At 50.9% G+C, this 10,776-nt stretch overlaps 1 long non-coding RNA gene across 3 annotated transcripts; it reads right to left on the bottom strand.

The window, feature by feature from the left end:
- Positions 1-1,574: 1,574 nt before the first annotated feature.
- LOC112967427 lies at positions 1,575-9,242 on the bottom strand. 3 transcript variants are annotated; one of them, XR_003253965.1, is made up of 4 exons: positions 9,166-9,239; positions 4,626-4,809; positions 4,288-4,419; positions 1,575-2,964 (listed from the first exon to the last, which is right to left on the bottom strand). It is a non-coding gene; the product is annotated as an uncharacterized LOC112967427 (long non-coding RNA). The 3 variants fall into 3 exon arrangements; XR_003253966.1 differs by lacking the exon at positions 1,575-2,964 and adding an exon at positions 6,782-6,937 and having other exon boundaries at positions 3,832-4,419; positions 9,166-9,242; XR_003253964.1 differs by lacking the exon at positions 1,575-2,964 and having other exon boundaries at positions 3,832-4,419.
- Positions 9,243-10,776: the final 1,534 nt, after the last annotated feature.

Below are 10,776 nucleotides of genomic sequence, written 5' to 3'. Positions count from 1 at the left end.
GGGCGCATGCGCAGTGCGGGGCTGGGCTCGCGGGCGCGGTCGGCGCGAGGGGAGCGCGAAAGCCGCCCCCGAAGCGTCGCGGGGGGACGTGGCGCCTCTCAGCGGCCCTCGCCGCCCTCAGCCGTGCCCCTGAGCCCCGCTCCGGGCTGCCGTCCTTCCCCGCTCTCCTCAGGCCGCGGAGAGGAGGCCGAGCCGGGCAGGCGGCGCCCCTCGCGCGAGGGCCGCGGCCTCGCAGCGAGCGGCCGTTAAAGCGTGGCGGGAGGGGCCGGGGCGGCGGCGGCGATGCTGGATTTAAGGCATCGTCGTTCGCCGCCGAACCCGCTGGAGCGGTGTGAGAGCCCAGAGGAGCCGCTCGGGCGGCATCATCTCGTGGACATCACGCCAGGCGTGCGGGAGAAACTGCCCCCGGAGACATTGCCGGGACTTGGCGCTTCTCCCTGGAAAGGGAGCAGGACCGAAGCGGTCCTTCCGGGGTCACAGATGGTGTCTGTCGAGGTGAAGCGCTATGTTAGCAGTGACCAGCAGCCCCATGGAGGTTAATCACAGGGGGATGTCGCAGGTGCGCAGGGAGCTCCTCCGCCTCCACCTCGCTGCCCGCTCCGGCCATGATGTTTGCCAGCGCCGTGGGAGCACGGTGCCAGGCCTGGGGACTGCCCCGGTCGGCGCTTGAGCATTTTGTTCTGCCTCCTTCTTCTCTGTCTCTGTCTTTCTTCAGCCAGTGATCACCCAGGCTGGGATGTTTTGCAGTTTTGGATATCTGAAAGACATCTGTCTTACCGTGTCTAGCCTGGTAATACTATGATGTACCAAAAGCAAAACATACAACTGTGTTTTTTATAGTACCAGTGTATCACAAACTGCCTCAAAATAAGGACTTGAAAACTGGAGGCCCGTCCATCTGTTTCCTTCAGTGATTTTTTTTTTTTCCTTCTTTTTTTCCCACCTTGAGCATGTTTCATTACTGGATTACTCCCTCGGAAAATAAATCTCTTCATTAAAATTGAGAGTCATCATACTGTCCCTTTGGTACAATTCTTTCTCTAGGAAGGTTGAACTTGTGGTTACTATTAATTAGTGATTCAGCTACAGCTCTTTGTTACACAAACCGTGTGTCTTTTAAAGTTAGCCAAGAATAGCCTCCTGTCTGATCTGAAACTAGCTGTTACAAGAAGTTGTTTAATGTGTTGAGAAACTGTTTCTCTAAATCTTGTTTCTGCTGTGCCATTTGGCCGGCTGTGTTCACGTAGCTGAACTTGACTAGTTAATCTGATAACTTTGTAATTAGATTTCATTATCTGATTGATATTCCCTGCCATTACGCCTGCAACATTCTTTTCCTGCTCTGAAAGCCCGAGATATAATCCTGCTAGTGTAGCAGGCTGAGGAATTTACGCCCACTCAGATTCTCCTTTCTTCATAACATTTCGCTTTTTAGATTCTGGTCAATCTTTAAATTCTTACAAAGTGCCATTATTCTCTATTTTACCAAATGGCCATGTAACCAGAAAAACTTCATTAAGACTTTTTAAGGGATTTGAACTTTATTGACAAAGTAAATGAATTAATGTGTAATTCAAAGGTTGAATTGTGGCAAATGTCTGTCCTGTCTTGTACAGAACCAATAATCTTAACAAGAGAGACACAGCCAAGGAAATGAGTGTGTTTTAAAATACTTCTATTATTGTTTATATTCCCATTGAATCTTTTCTTATGAAAGCCCCAGCAATGAATTGTTAGAAGGAATATAAATGAATAAATGGGTGGGTGAAATGTTTAAGGAATGCCGTGAGGCATGCTACGGATTGAAGCCCAGAGGACAGAGGCTGAAAGTACAAACCAGTCCATATTTTCAGAAGATAAGGAATGCAGCTTGCTAGATGGGAAGGGAAGTTGAGGCCTATAGAGGTTAGCTAAGGTCAGTCGCTCCCCACCATGTGAACGTTTCCTAGACTGCGTTCCCTCACGTTGTGAATTCTGATTGCACAGCTCAAAGCTCGGTTATTTATTCTGTTTCAGGCAATACTCTCAYGGAAATTAATGAGAACTGTTGGTACTCAATCCCTTATTAATACTGATAGCTAACTTAAAGTGCAATTGACTGGGAGCAGCGTGGGGCTGATGTTCTGGGCATGCATACAAGATCCACAATGCCTCCAGGCATTGCTGTGATGCAGTGTAAGCCTGTGGAATTTCAGCAGGCAGAAACTTGCTCTGTTTTCTTTTGTTTGCATCTCGGAGAGTCTGAATAAGAGTGAAGTGGTCCTTGCTTCTTATTGTCCAGCAGGTCTCATCTTCGCAGCTTTTGTGCTTAAGAGAGGAGGAGATTGGTARGAGTATTCGACAAGACAGGACATGCATTCGTTCAAGTTCTTGCTGCTAAGCACCAAGTGCATTAAAAGTATGTGAAACGAAGGACCAGATTTTGAGTTCAGATATACTGAAGTTCTTCGAGGGTAATCCCCTAGAAACCCGTTCCATCTGAGTCACTGGAGTTTTTTATGTACCACTTGCTCACCTGAAATAAATGCCTAGTTTCTAAGCCTTTAAAAAACACAAAAAAGGTCCCAAGTGACAATGGTTTCAAAAAAAATAAGCATGATGACTGACAAACAGTTAATAGGACAGAAGCGTGCCCTGGGGACATACAATTCTAATTTGCACGCAGTTCATACTAAACACATTGTAGATACTAAATGAGGTGTCACGATTTTTGCCTTCCTTTGTCAGTTTGAGGAGCCAGCATCTGGTGCGGCTGCATACTAGGTAGCCTGAATTACTTCACTCCTTTGCTCTTAGAAAAATAGTAATTGTGACGTCCAAGTTAGGTACTTCAGGGACGTGTCTGAATATGCTGGTCTATAACAACTGCATGTATTTTTGAAAGCTCCTTGTAAAACACATACTGCAGAAGTGATGCACGGGAGGAGAAGTACTTCCATGTATTTGTGGAGATCTTAAAGCACTCTGTAATGGCAGGGAAGATATTAATAATCCCAATATGCAGATATAAACATTGAGGCTCAGAAAATGCTATACAAGAAGTCACTCAGTAAGTCATTATTAGAGAAGAGACTAGAGCTCTTGACTTCCAGGGTGATCACCTCCTTGTTTCCAAATGCTGCTGCCTTTTGGCTTTACAGTAGTTTTCCWCCACTGTTACAAGATTGGAAACTGGGGAAAACGTGTCCAGACCTGCCTGCATTCAGGGAGATGAGGTTAATGTATGAAAGCTAAAGGGCATTAAACTCTCAAGTAGAGATTTTCATTCAGGAGTAAACTGGCCTTAGTGCAGTATCAATGAAGATGTATTAACTTTATACTGTTATTTGAGTTATCTGAACTTTCCCATGTGTCACTGTGTAGAAAATCCTTAAATGAACTTGTACCCTGGAACCTTTTGTGTTTTGATGTCACAAATAGTCAGAAACATGGTTTTTTCCTGTGTTCTCAAGTGACCGATAGGAAAATTGAATCAGAGGCTGGGAGATGGCCAGAGACACTCAGCTGCCAGCGCTCAGACTCCAGCAGCTGACATCAGAGYACAGATGCCAATGACATGTTCAGAGTTATGCAGATGAGCATTAGCAAATAGGACTAACTTCTGATTCATCAAATACATGAATTGGGATCAGCATGTGACCATGGAAAGCATCCCAAGCCTTATCCACATCCTCTCGTTGCAAAGCCCATAACCATTTGTACGATGCTTCCTACATGGAATTCAGTGTCACCGCTCGTAAGCAATGCAGYGTTAATGCAGCAGCGAGCAGGTGGGAAGGGGGGGAGGGGGGGCCAGTACATAAATAATTAAAGCGTGATGAGAACTAGCGTGGTGTATATCCTGCATGAAGCATCAAACCCGACACTTACTCCARTCCCATGTTGGCTAGTCCTAACACCCAGAAGGTTGACAGTGCAGACGTCAGAAGGGGGGAAAATTTGGAAACATTTGGGGCACCCACAACATGATTTTATCCCTATATTTATAGGAGATGGCACAGGGGGAGCCAAACTGTGAAAGGAAAGGTTTCAAAGGGAATATATAGAGAGGAAAAAATGCTTGGATGATAACTTGGTTGAGGTGCTTCGTTGCTGGCAGAAGATGCTGTGCTCGTAATACAGGAAGCTAGAGCTGCAAGCAAGCATGGGTCTGCTGAACTTTTGGCAATGCCCAGGGCTGTGAGATGCCTAACTTTACCAAGTGCCTTTGGTGATACCGCTTGCACCCAACTGCCACTGTCTGGAAGCTTTCTGGTGAAAGCTTCCTGATGGTGAAAATGCAGTTACCGGTTGCCTCTTTAAAATGGTGACTCAAAGGACTGCCTGGGTCTGATCAGTTAGTCAATGGCACTTTTCCATCCTGTGAAAAATACGGATCTCAGCCAAGAGGGGTAGCATATGCAAGGATGAGTAAATTTCCTGTAAAAATAAATACAAAGGCTGTTTAATATCCCTCTTTCTAATGAGTCTGACAGTATAAATACTCCCATCTACTTCAATAAGCGTTGAATCAAGATGTTTGGTTGTTAACGAGGTCTAGCCTTTATCCTTGTTTGCCTGTAAAATGTTGTGCTTTTTTTTTTTTTTCGGTAATAGCAGAGGAGTAATGAGAAACAATTGCTTACTATTAAAAGTATTCCGCAAATCCAKCTCCTTTTAAAGTACGCCTTGACTCCACCAGCACTTGGATTGCACCCTGTGGGCAAACACTGTGCCCCTTTCACTGCGGTTCAGTSGGGACAAGCCTTCTTTGTGGCTGCTGCTCTGCTAGGAGGAAAGTGCTTGTATCTGCAGAGCTTATTCCCATGCCTGAAGGAAAAAGAGACATATCATTATGAGGCACTCRCATACCGAAATAACTACCGGGATAGCTATTTCAGGGTTTACTTTTTAAATCACACTCTTAAGTGTAATAGTTAAACCAGCACAATCTGTCTGTGGATCAGGCCTGTGTTGGCAGCTTTTGCGCAAGGATCTCTTAGAAAACACTTGAGAAACAAAAGTCTCATGACGCTACTTGCAGGCCATAGAAATGACTGCTTATCTCCTGTGATCAGCAGAATTCTTTGCATGAATTCCGGCCCCGTATCCAAGGCAATCTCATTATTTGCTATCCACGCTCGATCCGCTTGCTAATTTCTTTCTCCTTGTCGAGGGGGAGGAACCTTCCTGTGCTCCGCAGGAGGGCCTGTGTTTTGGAGATTAAAGAAAGCAAGCAAGACATTTAAAAAAGAAAAAAAAAAGTCACCCGCCTGCAGCAGCGGCAGCCTGAATGGAGAGCGCAATTGGGAGGCAGATGTTCTTTCCAATTGAATTGTCTGTGTCAGATTCCGGGGAGTTCAGCGCTCCTGAAATGTGTTAGACGGAGGGCATGGCGAAGCAGAAGGCTGCCTGCATCCAGGGAGCTGGCACGCTGCGAGCGGCCGCTCTGCTAATTCTGACGTGGCTGCAACACTAATCTGCCTCAGCCTTGAGACGCCGCTGACTGGCTCTCTCCATCCTGGAATTAATTTGGCTAATGTACTGCATGATGGAAAGCCAYGTTTGCCATCTCTTTGCAAGACAAGATTGAACAGAGATTGATAGCATCTTCTATCCTTGGTTAAGTGAACTGTTAGAGCTCCACTGAAGTGACACCCACAGAGAGTTTGGCCCCATTTGTCCAGGGATGAGAGACGATATATTTAACACCTAATGGCTCTTGTAGCTGTCAGCATTGGGCAGGGGGAGCCTGAGCAGAGAAGGAAGAGGTGGAGTTGGCATTTGAGCCAAGCTCTGGCTCTGCAATGCCTGTTTTTGGGGGAGTTTTCTGAGGGCAGCTTCTAAATAGCAGTTTCTAAATAATTTGGTTTAAATTAACTGAACGGTCTCCAGCGCAGGAAGCCTATTTGCAGCCGCGGTTTCAAGCTAGTAGCTACAGACTAATGCCTGACCACTAAATATTCAAATTAGCTGATGAACAGCTGTTCTGTTTTATTTGCTTTTGGTCATAACCAGCCTGAGTCTGAATTAAACCAGAGCCCAACAACAACGAGAACCCATGTGGCCCATTACAGTTGTCTAGAGGGGTTTATAAGCGGTAATAGCTTGTGTAAGGCCAGCTGACAGATCCYGTCCTCCTCCTGTAGATTCAGTGAATTGAATGCTTGGTTTCCAGCTTCCTACAATACGTGCTCCTTCTCCCTTATCATCGCCTAGGCAGACACAGGGAGCAGCCAGCGGGCCGTAACGGCCAGCAAAGGCCTGGAATGGATCCAAACCCTCCGGGCTCCTGGGCCGTACAAGAACTGACAGAGTCCTGTCTGACTTTGGGTTCGTTTTTCTGACAGAAGACTTCCTGCTATAAAGAGCAGAATATTCTTGAATTTGCCTCAAAACACAGAGAAAGTGTAAATTGAGAAATGTTGCTTTTTCCCACCTTCGATTGGAAGATTCCCTTCCAGATCTATCAAGACTCTCTCCTGGAGAGCAAAACCAACACTCAATTCCCAGCCCYGTGATGCTGCCCTGGCGTCGGCAAGTGCTGTTCACCCAGTGCTCAAAGGATCTCCATCAGGAGGCACAAGACGTACGTGTACCTTCCTTCGGGATATACCACCTGCTTATTTTTGCGTGGCCAGATTGAGAGACCCACCCCAGCTGTCGAAGGAAAGGGGCATATACCCTGTGGTCACAGACACAGCAGTGGCCATTTCGTGTCACCCCAGCCAGGCAACACCGTCTGGCCTGGGAACAAGCCCACAGCTTATGTAGCGCCCCATCCCCAACATCCTGTATGCACCTGGGCCTTCCTGTACGTCTGCTCCGGCATATGTGCCAGGAGGCAGTGGATGCTGGGAGCGCTGTACAATTATGCTGTGCCTCTTTCTCTCCTGGTTGCCCCGCACAGGCCAAGCCGTCTTGGTGAGTCAACCCCTGGAACAGCCAAAGTGCTCACCTGTAGCACAGAAGAAACATTCATCAATGCCAAGGCCCTCAACAGAGAGGGCAGGAGCAGGCTCAGCCCTCCAAAACCACTGAGTGGGAGGTCAAGATAACTCCAGAGAGCTGGGACCAACACCACCACTGGCACTGAGACCGGCTGGGTGACTGAGCAGATATCTAATATGCGATGGAGAACACTTTGTTGCACTGCTTCTGATGTGAGCCAGAAGGAGGGAGGTCTTGAACGCCCAGCAGGCAGCAAGAGGGCAGATGAGGTCAGTGGTGGAAGTCCAGGCAGAACCAGCAGAGCAATAATATCATCCTCATAGGATGCTAAACTAGGCTATTTAAGCCCTTCTTTCTCCAAATAGAGTTGTACTTTAATGTATAAGGCAACAGACTCAAGGGAGCTGTTGTGAATCTATTGCCAGCTACCTCTGCTGGCCCTGGGCCAGCCAGCAGGAGATCCTGGGCACAAGGATGTGCCCTGAAGTCAGGCCAGCTGAAGCTGGCTTAGCTCATCCAGCTCCCACAGAAGGTGCAGATCCTGCAAGGTCTCCCAGAGGTCCTAATATTGCCCCTCACAGTCTTACAAGGGAGCTGGAGTTTCTTTCCCTAACTGTGGCCCTGGCCCTCATCTTCTCTATTTTGCCATCAGCACTGGTGGCCCAAGTTGGGATGGCTCCACACAGCTTGTTCTCCCCAGAGGCAGCGCAAGCTAAAAACTCAGCAGGGGCCTGCCCTGAAACACGGGCTGGTGAACTGCCAGCCTGCCCAAGGAGCAGGGACAACATCTGCCCAGCATGTTCACCCAACGATGACATCCAGCTAGGGAAGCAGGAGGGTGCGAGATAAAACAGGATGACGTGGGAGGGATAGCAGAGTAAGGTCTTTGCACATCCACCAGAGCTCAAGATAAATTCATTTTGTGTATCTCTCAATAGAAAAGGCCTTTCTGCAGGGGACCGGGCCAGCAGTTTACCACCACGCTGTGAGATGCAAGCTCTGGACTGGGTGAGCGGCCGCAGTACTGTGTGCCTTCCCTCTCCATCGCTGCTGTGGCCRTATCCAGCCCTGGTACATTTAGCAGCACACAGAGAACTACAGATGATTTCRACAAAACATTAGCACATGGACGTAAGCCACTTCCACGCAGCACTGCTCAAACCAACTCAGGAGGMGGTTTTAGATGTAGGCAAGCCTAACTGCCAAAAAAAAAAAAGACAAGACAAGACAAGACTGGCGCACTGTGCCATGGGAACAATATTGTGCGTATGAGCAGATTTAGCTGGACACAAGCAGCCTAAGGGTCTTTTTACATTTGGCTTGAAAAGGCTAAAAATAGCACCTTAAACCGCATTCCTTTTTTGCCTTGCCATCATCTCCTCCGCCTGCTCCTATTCACTGGCACTTTTACATGCAAAGCAGGGACTGGGTTGCAGGGCCCCGTAATTAGACTCCAGCCCAGCAGCTGCAAAGGGAACAGCTGGAGGTGTTATTTTTGTGGGTTATTAATTGACTCCCGGAAAAAAGAAAGAAAAAAAAAGAGCCCAGGAAAYGCAGAGAACCGGCAAGCTGCAGCCCACAGCCACATGACAAGGTCTTAACGACAAAAAAAGATAAAATTAAAGAGYGAGCCCAGTACCCTAAAGCCGATTAGTTACAGCAATTTCTCCAAAGCTAAATTTAGAAAGAAAAAAAAAAAAATCCTCCCCCATCTTCAGCTCCGTTGGCGGAGATCAGAAAGCGCGAGGAAGGAGATAGCGAGAAATTTCATTTTTTCGCTTAACCCCCTCGTCGGCTGCGGAAGAAAAGCTCCCAGCCCTTCAAAGCAGATAGAGCTGCTGGGCTGCAACCCTCTTGCGCGGGGCGCAGACGAGCGTGGCCGCCTTCGCTGCCAACACCAAGCACCGTCCGCGGGCCGGCGAGCGCAGCGCAGCGCAGCCCGGCCAGCGGGGAGCCTGGCGGGCAAAATTGCAGTCCCCGGAGCAGAGCCGCCCGCCCCGGACCCTTTTTGTCTTGTCTGAAAGGGGCCGTAACGCCCCCGCTGCCCCAAACGGAGGCAGAAGGGAGCCAAGAAGCCTCCCTCCCCGCCCCCGGCCGCCGCGAGCGCTTCCTTCCTCCCCTGCTCGCTGCGCAGCCCCGAGCGGTTTGGCTGGAGGAGGGAAGTGTCTCGCCGCGAAACCTCCGAACGCACGCATGTCGCGGCGTGCGAAAACGCTCGGCCCCCGCGTGACTCACTTCCCGGCGTGGGCACGGGCGCCCGAAGCCGGTGACGCCGGTGCGGCGTCCTCACCGCCAGGCCTCGCGGCTCGCTGCCTTCAGCAGGAAAAAATGAAAATGAAAGGAGTCCTTTCAATACGGCGGCAGCAGGCGAGGTGAAGCCACCTGCAGCCCGGGTGAAACCTCAAGCCGCGGCCGGCGTAAGGAGAAGCTCTGCAGCAGCGGTGGCAGCGAACCTCGTGCCAACGCCCGTGCCGTTGCCTCGACAAAACCCACAGCCATCTCGCTAAGCCTCGGGCAAATAAATAACCAGCGACTCGAGCAGAGTCCGGGCAACCAATGAAGCATCTCAAATTTGTGGGAAATTAATTCAGCCCTGGCCTAGCTACTGCCGTCCAGCAAGGCCCTGTCTCCAAGACAGCGTTAAAGCCAGCCTAGGTAGCGCTGGGCTGCCTCTCTGTTCAAGCCCCGGGTTTAACTTTGGAAAATAAATCACCGCCCTACAGACGAGGTGGAGCAGCACCTCTCGCTGCTCACGCCGAGCCTGGGTTAGCTGCCCGGGATGGGGAGCAGGGAAGGCCAGCACGGAGCCGACCTGCCCGGGAGCGGAGCTGCAAGCGTCCCGGCRGCTCCCGTCTCTCCCAGGGCCGGGAGAGCAGAGCCAGGCTCCCTGCGGCCGAGCGTCCTGGCTGCCGGCAGCGAAAGCGAAGGCGGCAGGGAGGCAGCAGAAAGGCTGCTGCTTTGGGTCAGCCTTGCAAACGGCTTGCCAAAACGCAGCCCGAGAGCGCGCCTCCCTCCGCCGCACCGCGCCGGCCGCTGGCTGTTAAGCGCTCACTGGGATGAGGGACGGCCCTGTGCTGCGCGGCACCGGCACGGGAATTTCTTCGCACTTTGTTCAAGCTTAACAGCAACCGTGTCTCCAGCGACTGCAAAATCACCCAGCAAGATCCACTCGCGCCCCGCTGCCGCCCAGGTGCACGGTGCTCCCCGATGCTCGGAAGCCGTAAGCAGGACGCAGACGGCTATTAGAAGAGGGGGATATTTCTCCTCGGCCTCCAGCCTTGACGCTAGCCACCCCGTCTCCTTAGGCTGGGGGTATTTTTAGGCACCCAAACACACGTGTTGGCCATGCTCTCCGGCTAGCGACGTGCTGCAGGCAGCACCAGCCCCAGATTCCCAGGCTTGACATAGGCCGTGGACGGGCACCGAGTGCCTGGGGGCTTTGAATTGGTGCCGCGCCGCCCTTCGCTGCGATGGCTGGAAAGCCGGTCTGCGCCTGGTCCCGTCCTCTCGCAACAGGGGTGGCGGCGGCTGGTGGAAGAGGCTGGATGAAGCCGCTCTGGTGTGACTCACCGATGCTCGTCCAAAGTTACCCCACCACTGAAGGGTCTGCTGACTCTGCCCGCGTCGACCGAAACGGGTGAGGGTGGCTGGGCCGAGGCGGCACGGAGGGGTGTCAGCCTCCCGCGGGGCTGGCAGGCAGGAAGCTCCCTCTGGCTCAGCTCCATCCCCACGTGTGTGAGGACCCATCACTGCCCCCAGCTGGGAGGCTCCAGCCTGCTCCTGGGCACGGTTCCTATCTGGAGGTCTCCGGGGTGGTAGGACAGACCCCGTACCTCAGCCCTCCTC

Source organism: Apteryx rowi, unplaced genomic scaffold (assembly GCF_003343035.1).
Source record: "Apteryx rowi isolate R43461 unplaced genomic scaffold, aptRow1 scaffold_275, whole genome shotgun sequence".
Classification (NCBI taxonomy): domain Eukaryota; kingdom Metazoa; phylum Chordata; class Aves; order Apterygiformes; family Apterygidae; genus Apteryx; species Apteryx rowi.
This window is presented reverse-complemented; position numbering and strand designations above follow the sequence as displayed.